We start from the raw sequence: 10,378 nt of genomic DNA on the forward strand, positions 1-10,378 counted from the left end.
TACAAATACTCAAAAATTTTGTCGAACCTCACGATGAAAATTTGAGAGTGCTACGGATCAATTGAAAGAAGAAAGATGTCAAATGGATAATATATAGTCAAAGTATGATCACACATCAATTTTCAACTGAAAAAGTTATGCTATAATCTTTTAGTTTCATATTGAGAGTCATTTTTTACATAGCAAATGTTAAAATTGGAGAATGATATTTGATGAAAAGTTGTAGCCATTTGAGTTAACTTTTCAATGCATCTTGAATCCTCTTAATCAGATGTTGAGAGAAGAAGCTATGATAAAAAAAACTGGAGGATGTGCAATGCAATCTTTCCACTCGAAAGTGGCGCTCTTTCTAAAAATCAAAAGAATTCGTGGCGTCGCTATAGTGGCCCCGAGATGCCACCTCGTCGAAAAAGAGTTTTTAATATTTTTGGACTCTTTTCTTGGCTTAATTCAATCCTAATTCGTCCAAGACTTCAAAATACTCTAAATACAAACATAAAGACTACAGTTGGGTGGAGAATTCAACTAGGTAAAAAGGGGGCAAGATTCAAGAAATCAAAGGGAGGCAAGAATAATATCAAGGAAAAATATTGAATATCTACCCAAAAAACTGGTTTTTCTATTCTCTTCTTTATGTTGTTTATTTTTAATTGTATAGATTTCATGTTTCCTATCATGATCTAAACTATTGTCCTAGGGTTTGATCAACCAAAACTTGCGAGTATGATTTGAATTTACTTTAGTTATTTTCTATGAAATTTTCCTTTCCATTTATTTGTGTAATGATTTTAACGCGTTTAATTAATTGGCCACTAATTGAATGAGTAGATGCCAGTCAATTCCTGGAGATACCTAATAAATTTTTAGACAGTGATGCTAAATGGTGCAAATATATTTCATAGAATTCGACTGATAGGTGCAATCAAGCGTAAGGCTTGTCTCAAAAACAAAGTAGGTCATTGGACGCAGCTTAATTTATTAATGTTGCTCATCGCCCAAATATTCACTTATCGGAGAGCTCTTATAGTTTTGGCCCAAATTGGTTACATAACCTGTAGCTATATATTGCATCTTTTGTTTTTCATTGTTGTAGCCAAGTGTGATTGTGCAAAAAGAGAATAAAACGTGTGCTTTGTGCTTGAAAAACAAGTGGTTGACTTTCCAATTCTTCCTCTTTGTACCTGTTTTTCCATTCATTTCTCTTACCTTTGGGACTTGCAAATAATCATTATTTTTGTTGCCCTTTGGGTAAAAATAAGAAGCAACCTAAGTAAATATATTGGCTATGGGTTAAGGTGATTTTAGATTGGTGGTTGGTTAAGAAAGATAATGTGAAATTGAATTTGAAAATAACCGATTCAAAGATCTTAGAGCAAGCTTTGCAACAATTGGTATCAGAGCTTCAAGATGGTGAAATTTCAGCAAAAAATCGTTCAAAAACTAGTTGAAATAGGTTAGAAATCGAGGCAGAAACTCAAGACAAAAGCTACAAGAAAACCGTTGAAGTGGAAATCAAAGCTGTCAGACTTATTTTTGTGCTTTTCGACTAAACCAATGGTCTTTTGGAGAAACCAACAACACAGACAAACTTAGCAAATGAAGGCTCACTCTACACAGTAGCGTATGGCAACTCCGGCAACATGTGAAACTCCGTTGATTGTGCATGACGGCACGTCATGTCATTTTTGGAGAAGTTTTCTTCAGACGGGTTGATCCTTATTATTTTCTGACATTTTGAGGTAGTTAGTTTTCTATTTCGGGTTATATGATGAATCTGGATGATTTTATGTAATGCCCAAATATATTAGATATATTAATTTTTTTAATAAAAATAATGATTTAAGTGTTACCAAAATCTTAGTTAAGCTTAAAATACTACGAATTTAATTGTCAAATTTAACATGTTAAAACAGCTCGATATCGAAACTACTAAAATAATGTGCACAAATTTTAACATAAAAATTGGCAACAATCCTTTCTAGAATCTCACTTGGCAACCCATAGACATCAATCTCGTTCAATCTTCCACACGTCCAACACGATCCATTCTAATATGAAATATTATAAGAGTGAGTATTTTGGAAATACTCAGTAAAAATACGTGCAATTCTTATTAAGCATGATATAAATATAAATAACAGAACATACTGACATTATTAGATTTAGAGTAAGTTGGTCACAATATCAAATAACTCAAGAAATTTCTTTAGAATTCCCATATCCCGTAGGATTACATACTTGGACCTAACGGTTTATCTCGAAAGATTTACATAAAAAAATCAGCTTGAAGGCCTTAAAGTATTTCATCAAGAAAAACAAGAATTTACCACTGCACTATCTATTCTTACCTCATTTGATACAAAAATAAATATAAAATTTTAATTAGTTTATATATTATCCCGATCAATCAACGTTTGAAAAGTTAAATGTGAAATTCAAGAGATTAATTTATTTATTCATTATCAAAATTAATGAATTAATTATATTAAATAAAATTTTAATAGTCCATTTAAATTCCCAGAATAATTCTATAAGTCCAAGGTCTTCTTCACAAGGTTTATTGTCTTCCCGTGATTGACTGTTGTCAAAAACAGTTTTTAGCAATAACCAATCACATGAGGACAACTATCTCCCCTATATAAATCCTGCGAAGAAAAAACTACGTACGTGTCATGTTTCAAATTTCCAAAATAAGTATAATATTTGATATATTTCATCAACTAGTATAATATTTAAATATTTGACCAAAACCAAAGTTACGATAAATAATACACACACACAAATGAAAACAAATCATTCATCCAAATAAGTGGGTTAAACTTATCACTTTAAATTTTGGACTTTAGTATGATGACAAGGCTAGACAAGTATTAGGGAACATATACAATTTCATTTTTAGGAAACTAGTTTTGAACATTCAAAAATCAAGTTATATATAAGATTCCAATAAATATGTAAATATATTCCCTCTTGAAATCAAGCCTTCAGTTATGAAATGTTTCCAAATCAAACACGGCTCTTAATTTCAACCCACTGGCCTCTAATCAAAAGTGAAGAGTGACAGAGCTCTTGATGCCAACTTCTCAATTCTCGCCACCGAAATATGGCTCAATCAAAATCAGTGGATTATTGAGGTCTCAAGTTGGAAATCATTAGCAAAAAGGAGCAGATATTTTCAAAATTACGGTAACTGACATATGGTTTATAGAGGTAAGGAATTGAGTTTGGTCATCATCCCAAAATAATTTTGATCTTGTTTGAAGTCACAATTGGTGAATGAAACCATTCTATTGTAACCCTATCTTCCAATATTTTAGGTTACAAAATCGGTTGTTTCAATTGTGGATTACTATGAAGAAAAAATCGAAAAGTTAGAATTGTCTTGGGTATGTGATTTAATATGAACTTGTTTTATGTCTGAAACCTTTGAATAGTTTCACAATTGTTTCAATCAATGAGAAATAACAATTTGTTGTGATATATATACACTTCAGATACAACCCATAAGGGTTTGCCCGTTCTTTGTATATAAACCCTTGTGAGGGTTTCGCGTAATATATATATATATATATTTTATCTATGTGACCTGCATTTAAATCCTGAAAAATACAAATGCTGTAACTTGTATTTAAGCTCATTTTGACTTTGTATTATAGATGTTGTGACCTGTATTTCATCTATGTGACCTGCATTTAAATTCAGTGACATATTGATTCTGTCACATGTAGATGTTGTGATGTGTATTTAAGCTCTCTATGACTTAGATTGTAGATATTGTGACCTGTATATAAATTCATGACTTGTACTTAAATTCTGTAAAATTTAGGTCCTATGGCATATAGATGTTGTGACTTGTATTTAAGCTCTTTGTGACATGTATTGTAGATGTTTTGACTTCTATTTAAATCTTGTAAAATGTAGATGCTATGACATGTAGATGTTGTGATGTGTATTTAAGCTCTCTATGACTTAGATTGTAGATATTGTGACCTGTATATAAACTCATGACTTGTACTTAAATTCTGTAAAATTTAGGTCCTATGGCATATAGATGTTGTGACTTGTATTTAAGCTCTTTGGGACATGTATTGTAGATGTTTTGACTTCTATTTAAATCTTGTAAAATGTAGATGCTATGACATGTAGATGTTGTGACCTATATGTTTTTGTGACCAAATTTTTTCATCACTATGTGCAAGCATTTCCTAACAATCAAACCATCTGTTCGACTGGTGATCGAAGCTCATCTTTTGTAATTGATATAGATCAACGTACGTGAACCTGTAGGATGCTACAATTGTGACCTGTGACCAATTTATATTGACTTGTGACCTGTGACCTATAAGTAAATTGTGATCATTGCGCATTGATTTGTCACCTGTGACCAATTTACGTTGACGTGACCTGTGACATTAAATCAAAATGTAAAATGTGAACATAAATCAGTTAATTGTGATCATTGTACATTGATTTGTAACCTGTGCACATTGTCCTATGACCTTAACTCGGAAAGTAAGATATGACACGTGACTGGTGAACTAGACTGTAAGTAACGCATGTTGAATCGTGACATGTGACATAAATCATAATGTAAAATGTGAAAATATGAATTAATGATCTGTGACTCGTAACAAAATTAGAATGCAAAATATGAACATAACTCAGTGAACAATGACTTCTGACCCCTGACAATGACCTGTGACCTTAAATTAGAATGCAAAGTAAACCTGTGACATATATCAGATAACAATTCAAATGACATATATGTACAAATGAAAAAGAACTTACAACCTGCTGAAAATGCAAATACCTTCAAAAATGAATAAAATTTCATCACCAACATTAACAAACTAAAGCAATTGTATTACTCAAATCGAACACAAATTCCAGTCATAAATATTACAAATTTTTTAAACAAGAAAACTGATATTGAAATAAAAATACAGTAGCCCATGTGAGAACAATCAATCTAGCATGGTGCTATTTTCCTTGTTCTTGCTGGCTTTGTGACCTGCTTGATCTACTTATGTTTAAATAGCGGGGAAGCTATATCCAGCCTAAACAAAACTCCAACAACTAGAATCTAACAAAGCGACCTGCTATCTTGATCCGAATCTTATCAGGGTCTAACCATTTCATCTGTCTCAATAAAAAATAGTGGATCAATTGAGGTTAAACCACAATTTCATGACAGTCCATGAAGTGTAAGAAACATGTATTTGCCAGTATATCTCATTGGGCTTTGCAAAATTTTGTTATGAAATTTGTCATAACACGTTTTGACGCGTTTTGTTGTAATTTTTTCGTGAAAAACCAACGGCCTTCAAGAATAATGTACTTCCATTCCTACATTATTTATATAGATCAAGACAACATTAAAATCAAATATGAAATGGTAAAACAATCATGTTACAGGTAAATGTACAATAATATTTCACTCAAGTCACATATAAAAAAAAAAAAAAACCCCAATCAGAAGTTCTAGTTCTTAAAGCAATGTGACATAAGGTAGATCACAGTTCATCATACTGGCCTTTTCAACATACATTGAACATAGTTTATTAGGTCAAAATCAGACATGAGGTTACAATACTAGTTTATGTATACATATAGACAATGTTAAAATCAAATATAGAATTGTAGAATAATCAAGTCACAGATTATCATACAATAAGATATTTCTCAGATCACACACATAAAAAATTCAATCAGAAGATTTGATTCTGAACACAATTTTATATTAATGTCACAAACATTGAATATTATTCACAATACTTATGACCCATCAACTGTGACTTTCATAAATGGTCTTCAAATAAAATAAACAACACAACATTGAAATTACCTTCTCTGAAGTCGATTTACTTCAGATCCAAAACATTTCGATTTCTTGGTTTCAAGTTCTTTCTGTATTTTATCTTTCTCTTATCTTTCCTATTTCCGACCTCATCTACCTTCTTCCCCAATCAACTCTCCTTGTTTGAACCATTGGGTGGATTTTTGTGTATATATGTATCACAAAAGATAGTATAGAGAATGACATTCATAGGAGATGAAGTTGTGTATAGATAAGAGAGAGAAGTGAGGTTTGATGTCGACAACGAGGAGGTCTCGTCGATTCTGTTTAATGGCGACAAACGAACGTGAGATGAGCGAACGCCGAAAGAACAAAACGTGGATTTTAAAGAAGATGGAAGTTGTTAGAAATGGATTGTGAAAGATATTTTCCCCTTTTGAAAATAGAATCCCACTTACCCACGTCAATTACCTAAAATTAGTTGAAATTGAATTAGTTAAACTTTATTATTAATTTATAAATATTAATATTTAAAAAATGCTTTATCACCTGATTAGTGTATAAACAATTCTTAAATTTGATTTTTGAAATTGAAAGTTAAAAAACATGAGTGGGTGTAATTTCTTCCAAGTATTATTTCACTTGTGTAAATGCCCAACATTAAATTTAAGCCCATACGGAAATGGTAAGTAAAAATTAGGAGTATTAAATTTTGCCCCTAAGTGTTTAGGATCCGAAATTTACTTGATTGATTGCTGTAGTTGCTGGAGCTTTAGAGCGAATAGTCATGGCCCTAAAGTTTGAATTCCAACATTAGTTTATCGCGTTAAATTCCAACATTAGCAAGTTATCGTGTAGATTAACATAAAGATTGCTATCATGTAGGGTAATCATTGCTTGTGTTCAAATTTAGAAATTACTTACCTTATTCGAAGTGTTAGATGTGATTGCAAGTTGATAATTGATTTCGTGTATTAGTTGTCATTTAACTTATTGTGTAAAACTGTATTGTGTAAAAATTGTTTTGTTGACATACCTCTGTGTTGCATTGATTATTTCGTTAGAACATATTGACTTTATCCATAACGAGATCTAGAATTTTATGAAATCCTGAAAATCTTAAAAAGTGTATACTGTAATCTTATAATTACTTTGTGTGACCTGATTGTACATTTTAGTTGTTCTATTTTCAAAAATGACTTTACATTTTGATTTGTGGGATTTTCAATGAAAAATGTGAACTTTTCAATTTGACAACAAAAAACAAGGAAAATTTTGGATCAACAAAAAGTCTCAAAATCATAAACTCAAAGTCATAAATATCAAATTTTTTTTTAAAATTTGTCAAAAAAAAATTTGATAAATTTGTTTACACTTCAATTATTTTATACCTGACAAATACGATTTTAAGAAAAGTTAGTAAACTTGATGCCCAAAATTTTTTTTGCAAAAAGTTGAAAAACTTATATTTAGTCTAACAAATTGTACATCGTTAAAAGATTTTTTAGCTTTAAAATGGATCATTCAAAGGATTTTCATGACAATTTGGGTTATTTTAACAAATCTGTTAAAGATATTATTTATGGTGATAAAAAGGTGTCTGAAACCAGTGAGACTATTAGTTTGCTTAATTCAATGCCCGATTCATATGGGGAGGTTACGAAAGTAAAAGTATGGTAGGGATACCTTAACACCCGAGAATTTCGTAGATTTATTTAGAAGGAACTGGAAATTAAAGTTGATAAAGAAGATAAGAGGAATGGTGAAGTATATACAACGAGGAGTAGATATATAGTTTGAGCAAATGAGTTTGAGGAGGGCTCAAGACAATGGTAACATGAGTAGTGAGTCAAGTGATGAAGGAGGTAAGAAGAAGGGCAAGAGTTGAGGCAAGTCTAAGTATGGTGGTAGTCAATGTTACAGCTATAGTATGGTTGGATGTTTTATTAAAGACCGTCCTAAGAAGCAAGATAGACAAAAAGGTAAAGTGGAGAAGTAAGGCAAATGTTGTTGTTGGGTCTAGTTATGACCCAATTGAGATTTATTGATAGTAAACCCGACTGCTGCGTATGCTTTTGTGTTTAATCCTTTTACATGTATGATTCAGTCAGTGTATTTTTTTATATTGTATTTAATATGTATGATATTGTATGAGTGATTTTATTATTGTGTGTCATGTGCTTGCATGCATAGTGGGTTATAATGCATTAGCAGTAAATATATCTGTAATGTGGAGTATAGACGTCTAAGGGTGCATTGGTGATATGTTCGATGTGGAGAGTGACATTTGGATCACGAGAGGTGAGGTGATTAAATGTCTGAATCCTCTATATGTTAAGACTCTGATCAGATGGAGTGTGATAGTGATACTGCTATCACTTCTATTAGGTGAAAACACATTATCCAATTGGGTTGAAAGATGTGAGGGAGTGATAGAGAATTATTTCATGGACTTAGGATTTATAGTCGTTTAATAGTTAGCATGTGTTAATGACTAGTTTATTGAGCAAGGTGGACGATGAGAGGATATATGTGTTCTCGAGGTGTGAGCAACACGGAATGAGATATAATAAGTGTGATGAGATCTTTCCATGGTGCCATTTATTCATTTGTTGTGTATGTGTTGGCCTTTTATTTGATTAACTTGGCATTAGTCTAATGTTAGTTGCTTGATGAACATGTTTGAAAGATCTGTATGTTATCATGTGTTATATCTCAATAGCATGTTTATTTACTCTTGATTGATGACTATAATTATCCGCTTCTACTTGGGTGTTCTTGACCTTATTCTTGGTAAGTATATGAAACATGTATCGTACGTGTTTCAAATCCAAGACGCGAGTTAAGAAATTCCAATTTTATTGGTTACCTTTGATTATGCAAGTATAAACTGTGTGTTTTGTTTATTTGCAGGTTGTTTGGGTATTAAGATGGATATTTGTTGGTTTCGATGCCTAATAAATTTCAGACAAAGATGTTAAAAAGTTAGATTATATTTCACAGGCCTCTACTGCTGGGTGAATTAATTATTAGCAACTAAATCTAAAGGCTTTACCCGAAAACAGCATGAGTCGTTTGAAGTAGCTTAATTTATTAATGTTACTCACAACCCAAATATTCACTTATTGGAGAGCTTTTACAGTCTTGGCCCATTTACCATATGTCTTGGCCCAAATTGGTTACCTAACCTACAACTATCTCTGTTTGGCCCCCATTAAATTAAAATTCATTTTTCTCTTTCTTCTTATTAATCACAAATTCTTCAATAAAATAATATTACGCGTGAACCTAAAAAATTTTCCGTTCTTTTTAACCACACATTCTTCAAAAACTTACTATTCCTACCATTAAAATTTGAAAAAAATAGTTGCCTTTTGTTTTCATTGATGTAGCTGTTTGAGATTGTGTAAAAAGATTAAAAAAAATGTGCTTTGTGCTTGAGAGAAACAACCGGTGGTCAAGTTTTTTTCTTCTTTCTCTTTGCGCTTGTTTTTTCACTCATTTCTCTTGCCTTTGTGACTTGCGAATCATTGTTATTTTCTTGTCCCTTGTGGATGAGAATAAGAAACAACCTAAGTGAATATATTGATTGTGGGTTGAGTCAATTTAGATTGGTTATTGATTAAAAAATGTAATATAAAGTTGAGTTCGAAAACCACAGATTCAAAGATCTTAGAACAAGCTTCCGCAACAATGAGAATCATAATTTTTTTGGTTTTTCAATCATATCATTTTTGAAAAAAAGGCATTTTTATTTTGAAAAATCTGTGAATAATTTAGAACATTGATACTCTTCAAATTGATGTGATAATTTTTAAATTTTATGTCCAATTTGAGCTCCATTTTTCTTAAAATTTATTTTTTTAAAACTCATTTTCAATTACATATTCTTTCATAAAGAAGTTTTGACGACATTTGAGTTTGCAGTACATATTTTTTAGCGAACAATAGGACAATGTCATTTTTATAAGTTTAGTAATTAAAATTCAACCACATCAAAGTTTAGTAATCAATCGAAAACCTTTTTCAAATTATGGTGAGCAATCGAAACCTTTTTCAAAGTTTATTGAGCAATGAAAGATACTTTCTTATGTGGTAATTTGATAAAAATGTGATGGGACGTCACAGGTGCATTCTGTAGACCAGGTCACCAATTTCATTAAAGGTTTGAAGTCGATGTTATTTCAGCAAGTATCCTTGAACGTTTGAATAAATTTAACAATAAAAAATTGACATTATAAATTTGAATGAGTAATTGAAGATGGTTTCTCCTCTAGCTTCTTTATTTCTTATTGGGACATTATAAAGTATGACCTTTTGGAAGCTGTATGTGAATTCTTTGGGATCAACGAGGTACCGAATTTTCACACCTCGACTGTTCTGGTGTTAATCCCAAAGTTGAGCAAACCGGAAAGTTCAATGAAATTTCGTCCCATAAGCCTTTGCTCCGTTGTCTACACGTGCTTGACCAAGGGGATTGTAAAGAGATTGAGGAGTATGTTGCCAGACTTAATTTCATTAGAACAAGGAGCATTTGTAAATAATAGAAGTATATTTGAGAATGTTGGAGTGACTCAAGAG

This window comes from Olea europaea, chromosome 8, assembly GCF_002742605.1.
Source record: "Olea europaea var. sylvestris chromosome 8, O_europaea_v1, whole genome shotgun sequence".
Classification (NCBI taxonomy): domain Eukaryota; kingdom Viridiplantae; phylum Streptophyta; class Magnoliopsida; order Lamiales; family Oleaceae; genus Olea; species Olea europaea.